Raw genomic sequence first — 12,645 nt, forward strand, 5'->3', positions numbered from 1 at the left:
TTATGGCTAGAAGGGAAACAGCTATCGCTGGAAGTAATGCAAAATCTAATCTAAAACTACAATTGTAATACTTTCCCCCAGGAAACACCTCTTCATTCTTTGGGAATGTTTCAATCCAAACCTGTAAGCCTGGTAAGCCTGACTAGTTTGCAGAGGAATACAACTGCCTTCACCAAGGCCTACCTGATCTAAGAATAAATGAAAAGGTGGTTTGGGCGTAGTTTGAAAAAAAGAGACACAAAAACCGTTTTGTCCCAGGAGACCATTACGTAAATCATAAATCATAAGAATAAGTCATAGCGATACTTGGCACAGGTGTTTGTTTATTGTTGCTTTTATATACGTATGTTTTCACAACCTAAAGACATTTTTACTGATTCATTTTGTTTTACTTTTTTTTACTATTAGTCTTTAGTTTACTTCAATATTTAAGTATAATTTGGACCGGTAAGAACTTTTTAATACATTTTTTTGCCATCTCTTAACTTCCTCCATCTTAAGTTGAATGATGTGTGATGTGTGCCTTTTTGTTTTTCTCCCGTGTGTGTTTGAGTGTGTGTGACTGTGTGTGTGTGAGGACTCTACTGCAAACAAAATCTACCTCTGGGTGCAAATAAAGTGACTTGAACTTGAATGCGAAGCACTGACAGTAACTGCAGTAAATGGTTAAAAGTAATCTTCTCTTTCAGCATGATAGAATTAATTCCTGGTGTAATCCTGGAGGGGATTGTTCGGATATGTGTGTGTTCATCTCACATTTCATTACATTTCTTATATGTATATAGTTCTTTTTACACATTTATTTCTAGGCCTACATGTTTCTATACATTTTTTATTTCTTTTATGTACTGAAGTTAAGATTCAACATGCTGCAGAGTAATATAAAATTTCCACTGTGGAAGAATCCAAAGCAAATCCACCTTTTTTCGGAAATTCGGAATGAGAATAGATAGGTATGGTGCTCTGATTGTCTCTTGCTACTGCATGACTGCCTTGTTTTCATCATTGTGCCATTACTCAAATGTGACAGACAGTATATCGTCAATTAAGATTATAATTTTCCTTTATTATTTGTATTGATCAAAAAGCAAGTGCAGAGTAACACACCATAGTATCAAATTAAGCCACATAATGAACTTAAAATATTAAATGCAAATGTTGTCATTCTTGAACTTATTACTTGTCCTGAAGAGTTCATAGTACAACGTGCTCACTGACATTATGTCTGTTGCCAATGTAAAAATGATTGATACCTGATCATTGAGGTATATGATGCAACCAGGTGTATAAAAGGCGACTAATCTTAATTCCTGTTCTAGATGGATTTTGAATTAAACTAACACCTGTTTTCTGAACAAGCGCGCTTCATCAACAGTTTTGTTTTAAAGGAGGATGTTACTTTAGAACAAAAGCCCATAGTGCTGAACTCGGTCAAGACCAACTACAATATTTGTTGAGTCCAATGGCTGAGTTCAAGACAAGTCCAAGTCCAAATACCAATGAGTTCAAGACAAGTCCGAGACAGAAAAGTGTACTACAGCCCCGGGAGGCACTATGTTTAATGTTGACTCACAAAGAAAAAAGAGGAGGGAGGGATGCAGAGAAACTGGCCTGAGAAGAGAGTAAATCATGGAGTTGAGGTAGCACCCTGAGGCTAGCACATCCTGATGTTTCTCTTTAAAGCAGGGAAATGAAATGGGAGAAGTGATGGCCATAGGAAGATGCCACTCGTCAGGTCTGGCCCTGCCATCTTCTTATCACCAGCAGCAGCCTGTGGCTGGAGGGCCCTCCACAGATGAGAACTGTGGTGGTGCTGAGACCACAGGGTATCCACCAAAGCACACACAGGGTATGAATGATGTATGACAGGGCTGAGCTGATTCAATTCAAAACAGGCTCAAACTGCTGCAAATCAGGGTCCTGTAAAGTTAAAAGTTTTGAGCTAGCTAGTCTAAGGCAGCATTTGCTAGTGTTTCAGAGAGGTCAAATGTTAATTGCCATTTCAGCAATCTCTGTGGTGGGCTGTTGTGTGCTGTAACTGAATTGTATTTCATGAAGACGGTACAGTAATTCTGTCTCCCTTCTCTCCTCTCTCTGTTGGTTTCTGCATTGCAGACCATACCGGTGAGGGAGGATATTACCACTGGCATTGCATTGGTGAGGTGACCAATTTCAAAACACATCTGTTCTATTATACCAGAGAACCTCAAGATAATTAACTCTCTTCCCTCTGGCTTCTGCTGAATTACTATTGATTGCAGCAATTTAGGAACCAGACCAGGCTCTTCTCTGCAGGATTGTGTACGCAGAGAGATTATTAAGTCATAAACTCGTCGTTTGTGTTTTTTCAGCTTCACAATTGCTAGACATTGACAGCTTAATGTGTACATAAAACTATTCATAGATGATTTTATGAAGATATGGTGGAGCTAAAAAAAACAAAGGAAAAGAGGATTGGGAGAAGGTTAGTAGAGATCTGTTTGGTAGCATAAATTTACACACATGGGATAGATAGATAGATAGATAGATGTAAAGATAGATGCATTGAATTTTACAATAAAAGAAAAACAAAGAAACTGTACCTTACCTCTCAGTGTGGCTGTGGCTCGGGGGTAGAGCTGTTGCCTGCTCATCGGAAGGTTGGTGGTTTGATCCCAACACCTGCAGGTTGTTGAGGCTGAACATGAGAGCCGTCTCTTTGAAAACATCTCACATAGCAGATTTCAATACTACAAATCAGTCATTCAACTGGATTTGCTTCAAATCAGGCGCCTTTTTTTAAGCAACAGAATATTTGATTTGGTCACATTGATTTGTTGCCTTCAGCGGCTGTAAAGGTACAGGATATTCTTAAAAGTAACTTTAAAAAAACCCAATGTCCTTTACAGAAAGAAAGAACAGGATATTCTTTCCCTGACATTGTACTGCATTAATGCAAGGCTGGAGCCAAGATCAGCAGTAAAATAAATGCTGTGTCATTACTTCAAAACGTAATGATAAATTTCCAACTTTGTACCTCTTTCAACATAAAGTCATTGCAAAAGTAGAGCATTCATCCATTTCTTGCAAGAATTCCTGCCATTCACTACAGAGTAAGCTGTCCGATAAAGAAAAACCACAGATAGAGGTTTTCATCACTGGAGTGTCTTCATGCTGCACAACTTCTCTACATACCCAGTGCTACAGAAAATCAATTTGCACCCTTCAGAATTAACTGTGTCCAAATCCTACGGATATGTTTATTTCATTCACTCCAAATGAGATTATGGACCAACAGAGTGACCCTGAAAATATCCATAGCAAATCCATTTCTTGATGCATGACAGGGTCTGTGTATTTCTCATAAGGTGGAGCATTAACGCGGTCTACATACTGTATTTCACTGTGTGAGCATTAGAGCAATAAGAATGAAGGAAATGTTTTAAGATTAGAGGTTAATACACATCACACAATCCCCTGTTTGGGTGATGTTTCTTTCTTTGTATTTTAGGGGATGTTGTTAGTTTTTTTCATCTGTTAGCAAGATGGGGATCATGGGATGTGAGTTTGTTGAGCAAAGGCTCTACCTGATAGAAATACTTTATTGAAACCCAACAGCGATAATCTTGTTTGTTGAAATTGACTGGCATTCTGGTGGTTAGGTGCTGATTTAAATGATTAACCACTTTTCATTCTGTAAATTTACAAAGAGTAATGTACAATACTAGCCTACTACAGTTGAGGTTACCATCACACCTGCACCAACAATCATGTATAATTAATCTCTTAGATTAAATTCAGTCTAATATGTCATCAGGCTTGGAAAGACTCATATTTGCACAACATAAAGGGGGAACTATTCTAGCTAAAAACGAGCACAGAACAGCTGAGAAGGAATAACTGACTATTATATTTTTGGGGGCGACAGTCTCCCTGCCAAAGCTGCTTTCATTTAATGACTGGCAGGCAGAATGAGAGTGACTATGCCTCTGGCTATTCAGAGAGTGAAAAACACTCCCACTATACCAGGAGCTGTGCAAACTATACTTAAGTGCCAAGACTGCAGTGCCAAGCCCTCAACCTTCAACTCATATTGTTTTACATGCCGATCATATGAGTGTGTATTTTATTCAGTTAAAATGAACGCTTACATTCAGAGCAAGTCAGAAATAGTTTGGTCTTAGATTTTCCTGTAATGTGCTACATAAACATTGAAAATAGCGTTTAAGTAATTATTAGGCAAGGTTTAAACCTCTAAAGTCAGAGGCAAGTGTATAACTCTGCAGAAGAATTGCTTTCCAGTCATAAAATGACCTCAGATGCAACAAGTCCATCAGAGCTGCAGCTTCCAAAGATTACAGTGAAAACTGCCTCAGAGAACCAGAACAGGTCCAAGTATCAATTCCTACTTCATTGGACACCAATTTAAAGTCACTCAGAGTGATTCAGGGGTAGGTTCCAGGGGCACTTGTAATGAGATTCCTGCTGCTTCTCCCTATCTTAAGCCAGCACTGACATCCTGGATCAATGTATCCCCCACACTCACTCACACATCGTATTTGCAATTGCATCACTACATGGATGGTGTGTTTCTTCACTCTTAACCAGGAATGGCAAAACACATATTTTCTTTAAATTGTGTTGGTGCTTTCTCCAAGACAGAAAGTAGAATTCTTAGTTGTGATTAGTTCTTGATCTGTTATTCTAAAGAAGAGTGAGTGGTTTGTTCTGCTTTGATGTATTTTAAATGTATATAGCCCACTGTGATCCTTAAGCATCAATCCACAGTCCAAATAAGTCTTGGTGAATGCAACACATTTAAACAAAAATCATGTACTTGTGGAGGTAACTCACATGACGCAGAGTGTAGTGTGTGGAAGAACTCGCAGATTTGGATAACATCATTTCTACAATCATTGGATGTTGTCAAATGTCTAGAATTGGTTGTGTGCGTGTGTGTGTGAGTGTATTTGTGTGTGTATGATTACTGAGACCTGCTGAGAGCACCCCAGTGCACCCAGAGGGGTGGCAGGGGACAGATGGCAGGGAGGGACGAGAGTGGAAGCTGCCAAGCAGCATTAGTCACACCCATTACTCACAGAATCTGTGCTGGCAGACAACAAGTGACTCTGCCCCTGACGTCTACATAGCAGGAAATTCTCATTAACAATTTGCTCAGGAAGGAACAATGGGGGAGCAATTAGAGACAAGCAAAGAGGCATTAGAGAGAGAGTGAAAGAGAGAGAGAGGAAGAATGAGGATGAGTGAGACCTCCTCACTGCCGTCACTGGATGCATTATCATCATCATCATCATCATCATCATCATCATCATGAAACATCAGTTTGGCTTCCCTTGAGTCTTTCTACATTGAATAACAAAAGTATTTAAACTGCTGCCACCTTGCAGAACTATCACTAATCTATGTGGACAGTTTGAGATGTTGAAATGTTTCCAAGGTTTTGCCTGTGCCCACTTTCTCGTACCTCTTCTGTCATTCCTGAACATCTAAGGACAAACACATGCAATGCGGTGTTGGTCCCCGCAAACCACAGAAGTGTGATCTAGGCCAGTCATTCATTTTCCCCTTTTAGTAGCCTGCTAATGAAGTCACAAACAGGCCGACCCGGTGGGACGTGCTCAGCCTCCGCCGCAAAGATGGAGGGAGACTTGAGGACTAATTGGCAGCACCCTTGTTTCCAGTGTAATTGCACTTATCTAGCAAGTCACCTTCGAGGGTCATTTAGAAGCTCTGGATTAATTGAGCAAAGCGTTGCGGAGTGGAGGAGAGAGAGAGGAGCCAAGCGGAGCAGATATTTGGCCCATTACGTCGATCGCAAAACTTTCTCGCAGTCTGACATGTCCACTCACACGGGACACTTTCAATCAGTCTGCCTTAATCGCTCCTCCGCTGTGACTAACAAATGCTGGCAACAGTTTTCTTTTTATAGAATTCTTAGTGATCGTTATTTCACAGCCCTTACTCCCACCAGCCCACTCTAATGGGTCAGATACACCGCTTTAAGAGCTTGATGGAGTAATGATAGTGCTTTTAGTGTGCTCACGTCCAAGGGAGTATGTGAAAAACAAGCTGCAGATAGGACAGAGACATATGTTTCAGGTGGGATGTAAACCATGACTATGAGGCAATGTGTCTGAGAGGGAAGCACAGTGCTGTATGCTGTATGTCCTGTGTAGAAATTCACATTTCTCATCACATCAAGGGCACATAGAGAGCCTGCCAAAATAGAACTGAGGAAACCAAAGTGTAATGAAACTCAGAGCTTGGGGAAATGACTATTGTGTGTGATTTGGCTTGCTTTAATGACATCCTAGGAAAGGCTGAAATTCACTTTCAAGGTCACTTGTCATGTTGGAATGTGTCTATGTAACACCCTGGCCTTGCCATGGACGGATTATAAGAAAACGGGCCTCTAGGCACAGGCATGTAAAAAGTCCCCCACCCCTCCTACTTAAGAGCCCAGACACCTAGATTGAAAAAGATGCAGCTGTGTCATTTGTAGTTTTTTTGCATCTCTTTGGGGTCATTTTTGCGCCTCATTGTATTTGTTTTTGTCACATGTAGTCTCCCTTTCTGTGACTTTTGCAGGTGAGCCATACTCCCAGGTGTTTTTGGTTCAAATACTGCACCTGTACTTCTACTACATTTTGTTTACTCTGGAGTTGATGAAGGCTGTCTGACTCCTCTCCAAAGCTTCTTGAAACAGCAGATCCACAATGACATTACTCTGCAAATATATATTTTTCATAAAACATTACAGGGCACTATTTAAACGTACTTTAATTGTAATGAATGAATGAAAATGTTACTTTAGTTTTAGTGAGCCATGCAGCTGTGATATGAACGGAGATTAAACTTGGTTAATTCGGTTAGCAGTTTTAAAAGACTTGATAGCAATCACAAGCAACCCAACAGAAACAGGCTCGGGACATCCACACTTTAATTTGAGCTCTGTGACTTTCCAACAAGATTGGTGAGATCAGCTCTTTACTTTCGATGGTTCAGCAGGTCAGTTTGCCACACTCCCATAAGGTCACCACAACAAAGCTTGCAAACAGTCAGTGTAACCCTCTAAAAATAGCAATAATGCAACCTAAATGATAACAATTTCCTTTGTTCAGTTGTATGCATTTTAGCTGGGAGTGCATAGCTACTGTTGAGTGCTTGCTGAACAAACTGAGGGGCTTAACCTCTCTAATGCTTTCAGATTGATGCATCTACTGGAGTTCTCCCTTTCTCACGACTTTGTTCGTCCAGCTGGATTAGGCAGATGTCTCTGCTGTTAGAGGGGGAGATGGATGTTGATGGGCCTGACCTTTCCTTGGTTTGCTTCGCCATGCATGGCACACCAGTAGAGAGAACGCTTGTCAACAGGCGATGTCTGCGAACAATATGTCTGTGTGCTTGCTTTAATCTCTTACTAAAACATCCGTAGCATTCTTATTGAGAAAGAAGCAAAAGACAGATGAAAAGGGCATATTTGTGTTCTGCCACTTTGTGCAGCAGAAAAAAAACTGTAGGGCAGAGCTTTGAACAAATGGGAGAGAGGGATGGAGCGAGGGAGAGAGAGAGAGAGAGAGAGAGAGAGAGAGAGAGAGAGAGAGAGAGCAACATTGGCTGTAGCAAAATGTCAACATGATAAATCCAACCTTTACAAGCAGTCTGCTCTAAGCCAGCTCGTGTCCCAGAATTAATAATCAGATACATCAAATTGTTTTGGAATAATTAATTCAACATAGTCTGTCATATATCCCCACTGTGGGGTCTATAAATGCTGCTTTAAAAAAAAAGTTATGGCTAATATATACGCCGAGCGCTGCCCTGTGAGATGTCTTAGGGGGGAAAAATGTGCTTTTTATTGGCAGAGAGGATGGCGTTTGTTAAACAAGCGTCGCCAGAGCTTGGCGTGTGTTAGGCCCACGTGAAAGAGAGATCAATCTCTCCGACCTGCGTCAAACCTCTGATAGATGAGGGTAGAGGGGGAGGGGCTGTCAGATGGTTCTTCCGGATGTTTTTACCTTGGAGGCTGAGTCCCGTGGCCGCCACTGTGCAGTACAGCACCGAACCACAGTGAGACTGGATTCAGAATACAAACTTCAGCAGAGCTTTCAGCCAATCACTTTCACCCACTCTTTCAACCAATCCAAGACTGGCCCCCAAATACCCAGGGGAATTAGGAACATATTTTCTTAACGTCTACATCGATGAAAACACAAGTGAAACCTGAATGTTTGTGTGCAAGTTAATATACAGTACGTGTGTTAACCATAAACAAAATCTCACAAATGAGTGAATTAGTTTGAGCTGGCACAGCAGAGGCTGTAATGTTTACTGTGTAGCAAATACCCTGGCTTAATGGTCACAAGGCTTTTTATCGAGCTAAATTGTTTGTATTGACCCGGCCCCTGTAAACCTTCCAGTATATCACTCAAAAGGCATCACTGTGTTGTACAAGCCAACACCATTTACTCTGATCAAACTGTTGCTATAAAATCATAATGAGGAAGCTACTTTAATATATTTAGCAATCTTAATTCATGCTCATGGCACTATAAAATTGAAATTAAACCATTTTCCAAGTCCATCTTGTATGAAATGAAGAAAACTATTGTACCTTTACAGAAATATACTGAAAAGCAATTTTATGAAACTTGAACAGCATTTTGTGAAAATGCGCTTTAATCGCATATGGGAGAAAGGTTGAGCTAAGCTTCCCATTTATTTGATCAAGGCTGATTTTTTTCTCTAATCTTAGTGAACTGTTGCTCAGAGGGATCTTTGTCTCTTTTTACCTATTCAACCCAGTCTGGCTGAACCATTGTGAAGCGTTTTGTTCTCCATGTACAAAACAGACCCTTCACACAAAATAGCCTGTATTGTAAAAAGGACTTTCTACAAGCTACAATTGAATTCAAAAAAAAAGAAGTAGTCCTTTCTCAGCCATCTGAACATAGCCAATCAAGCTTTTGTGGCAGCCGATTCCAAACCTTTGAACAGTAGTGTATTTTGCCTTAAATGTTCTCAAGTACCATGTAAGTGGTACAGAGTCAGTAAATGAATTTAAAGGGCGAACCAGTTAAACCAAAAATAAAAAATAAAAACACATCTTATTTTTTACTTACACATTAACAGTGTTGGGGAGTGAGGGAATAAATGTACCGGTGGTACGTGTTCAGAATAGAAATTGTGAGCAACTGTATTCTGTTACAGTTACAATTTAAATAGTTGGTATATAGAAGACAGTTACATTGTTGAAATGAATGGATTACATGACGATACTTCTCTGTTTCACAAGTTTATTTACTCTTTAAATAAATGAAGGCAACTCCTTGCATTTTACCGGAAGCTCCAATATGAAAATGAAAAAATTTGCTATTTGCATCATCATTTACAACAGTGTCTTGGAAATTCAAACAACATTTCACAGTAAAGAAAGAAAAGGGAGAATTAAATAAAATTGTGCGGTGCAACATCTGCTTGCCAGAAACCGAACTCTTTTCGGCATCCAAATTACTCCACCTCCAACCTGAAGAAGCATTTAAAGTACTTTTTCTTTTTTAAATTAGCCAACGGTGGTCGTCTGCTGCAGTTTTACTGGTCACCTTGCTATTTCATAGACTTAGACTTAGACTTATATTTATTAATCTCTTTTGGGATGACACCCGTAAGGAAATTGAAGTTACCAGCAACCGTTACAGGATGAGAAGGAGAAAAGAATACAATACAAAAACATCAGTTGTATCACCTGCTTAGTTGACATTACATTCTCCTATGTGCTGATTTACTAGCCCCACAACCGTTGAAAGACTGACTAGCCCTGTTTGACATGCTAGCCAACGTTAGTTAAAATTAGATTATGGTAGCTTAGACTGTGATTAGGTTATTGTTGTGTGCAGTTTGGGACTTCAAATACAAAGATCTATCTGCTTAATCCGGATACACATTCAACCAGTTGGAACATAAGATCACACCAGAATATGCATGTCTTTAGTAAACAGGATTGATGGCCGCATTAGTACACCTTTAAAATGCAATTCAATGTGGAAATAATCCAAGTATTCAGAATAAACTGCTCAGATTGAGTAATGTAACAAAACGTTATAAATTACATTTTTAGGCATGCATTCTGTATATTGTAACGGAATACGTTTTAAATCCTTCCCGACACTGAGTATTAATTGATTTTTGATTCGTGCTGTACATTTGCTTTTTATTCAATTGATTAACAAATAACTTTGCACTGAACTGATATCGACAGATACATTTAATCATGTGTAACAATTTGCTGATAACTGGTTTAGTTTTTAATTAATAAACTGCTGTGTTCATGCAGGTTACAGCGCTCTGTAGGGCCTCCATTGTTCAAGAGAACATCTCAACAGAGCTTAATGCATGTTTACAGCGCTGCACAGCAGGGGGCAAAAGATTGAAGGCTTTCATTGAGATAAGTGCATTCTTATTACATGGCCATTAATAAAACATCATTCATTAAGTGGAGTCATAAAGCTCCCATCAGTATTGACTTCAAGTGACACCTAATCAATACAGTCAGGGAAATTCAAACTTTAGGACATTCACTGTTAATTGTAACCTTTTGCAAGTACAGAAAATCATTGATACTGTATAGTTATTTATTTGTGAAGGCTGTGTACCATTGAGAGAATCTCTACTCTCCACATGTCCTCTCTAACCTTCAGTAGGTGTTGATTAAGATTGTCAGAGAGGAGAAACGAGTCACTGCAGGTATTGTTTTAAGGAACTGTGTGCACCGACTTCTTTGTCTTTTATTTTAAGACCAGGTTTCCGAAGCATATCTCAGTTCTGTCTCTTCAGGCAAACTCTCTGAGGGTAACATTTCCTGCTGCAGATGAAGTGGTAAACGCAGCTTACCTAGCTGTTAGTGGGGAGTGATTGAGGTTACAGAGAGAGAATAGTTTAAAAAAAACATGGGTGTATATAAGCCGACAGATTAAAACATTACCCGTTTTACCACACAACACATTCTTCAGGCTTCAAACCTTGTTCAAGGCTTGTTTCTCTCTATTTTGTATTTTTTTTAGAGAAGATGTTAAAAAAAAATAGAATTTAGCTCTATCACTGAAATACGTTTGTGGTAGATGGAATAGAATTTCCAAGTAGCTCAAGTGAATTTGGATTGAAGGTAATTTTATGGTTGACATAGCAATTTTTAGACAGCGAGTGTCTGGTCTGAAGGTGACAGTGCCTCAGAGACAGAGAATGAGGTTTCAGAGGATCCACTGTTTGTCTGGAATTGTGCGTTTGTGTGCGTGCGTGTGCGAGTAGGCGGGGGATTGTGTGCGAGTAGGCGAGTGTGTGTCAAATATCTATCAGTGGTGTGTGTATGCATATGTGTTTTACTGGGGTGAGAGAGCAAAGGACAGTGAGTGTACATGGGTAAAAGCAATTGTGTGTACTTTGTGTCCACAGGGCTGAAGAGAGCTGCTCTCTATAATCACTTCAAATAGTCATGCTTATGTGTTCCCATTGTATCATATGCAAAATAACCTTAAACAAAGTAAGACTAGGTGAATGTATTCATAGTTGAAATGTTCTGGTAACATCTACACTGTTGTGACTTTGTATCAAAAGCCCCTTGAATCAGGAAAACTTTAGATTTCACTTAATCTTGCCATAATAAGCCTCTTTGTGTTGGGCTCATATAAGATGCAGTTTCTTTGTCTGTGCTGAATAGATGACAAGATAGAGCGAAACAAATGGAAGTTACAGGAAGTGATGTCACAAGCGATAAGCCATAACAAGGATGCCATCAGACACCGAGCTACATAATTTGTGTCTCCATCTTTAGAAAAGACTTTCTCTTTTTGTCCCTGCTCTCTTCCCATAACGTCTCTTATCTCACAGCAATAATTAAGCCCACGAGGGAGTATTTTATGATGGACATATAAACCTATTTAAAATGGAATTAAAGATGTTATCACACAGACAGAAATAATGAAATGCTTTGGGGAATTACAATCACCGGGCTCCTCTCCCTGCCTTTCTCCGCTTGAATTAAAAGGAAACAAGCCCTCCATGCTGAAGATTACACAAGCCATTTGACTTGTTGCTCTCAGGAACTTTGGTGTGTCTGTGGCTAGAGCGATTAAAGATGAATCTCTAATCATGGTGGTATTCATCATCCATTTATGCATTAGCAAGGTGAGCCCCAGAGAAAGATCACCTCTAAAATTATGCTGCAAATGATGCTTAAAATGTCTCAGGTTTTTGCCAAATTTTTCAAAACCCATGAAAAGGGGTGTCATTTTTATAATCGCTCAGCATGATCCAATCATTTAGTAGATAGATAAAACAGGGCACAAAGCCCCAGAACAGCCTGTGACGGAGGGCTGAGCATTACAAGTCCCCATTTGATTTTTTACATTTTAGATCCCACATAATCACACCGCTCCACTTTGGCCTATTACTCCTCCTGGGTCATGGTAACCCCTGATGAAACTTGGTAGGCTCTGCTCCATTACTCTCTTTCAACACCTCTCTGGTGCACAACAATGTAGTGCTGGGAGAGGGTGGGAGGCAGTGTGCTATTAGACATAACCAGTATCTCATTAACATTAGCACATCCAGCGCTCCTGCTCTTCCAGTGCTAGCAAAAAATAAGTTTTT

At 39.8% G+C, this 12,645-nt stretch overlaps 1 long non-coding RNA gene across 1 annotated transcript; it reads left to right on the forward strand.

The window, feature by feature from the left end:
• The first annotated feature begins 518 nt into the window (after positions 1–518).
• On the forward strand, positions 519–8,905 carry LOC117942772. The gene is made up of 3 exons (XR_004656217.1): positions 519–529; positions 6,125–6,129; positions 8,806–8,905. It is a non-coding gene; the product is annotated as an uncharacterized LOC117942772 (long non-coding RNA).
• Positions 8,906–12,645: the final 3,740 nt, after the last annotated feature.

Source organism: Etheostoma cragini, chromosome 4 (assembly GCF_013103735.1).
Source record: "Etheostoma cragini isolate CJK2018 chromosome 4, CSU_Ecrag_1.0, whole genome shotgun sequence".
Taxonomy (NCBI): Eukaryota; Metazoa; Chordata; class Actinopteri; order Perciformes; family Percidae; genus Etheostoma; species Etheostoma cragini.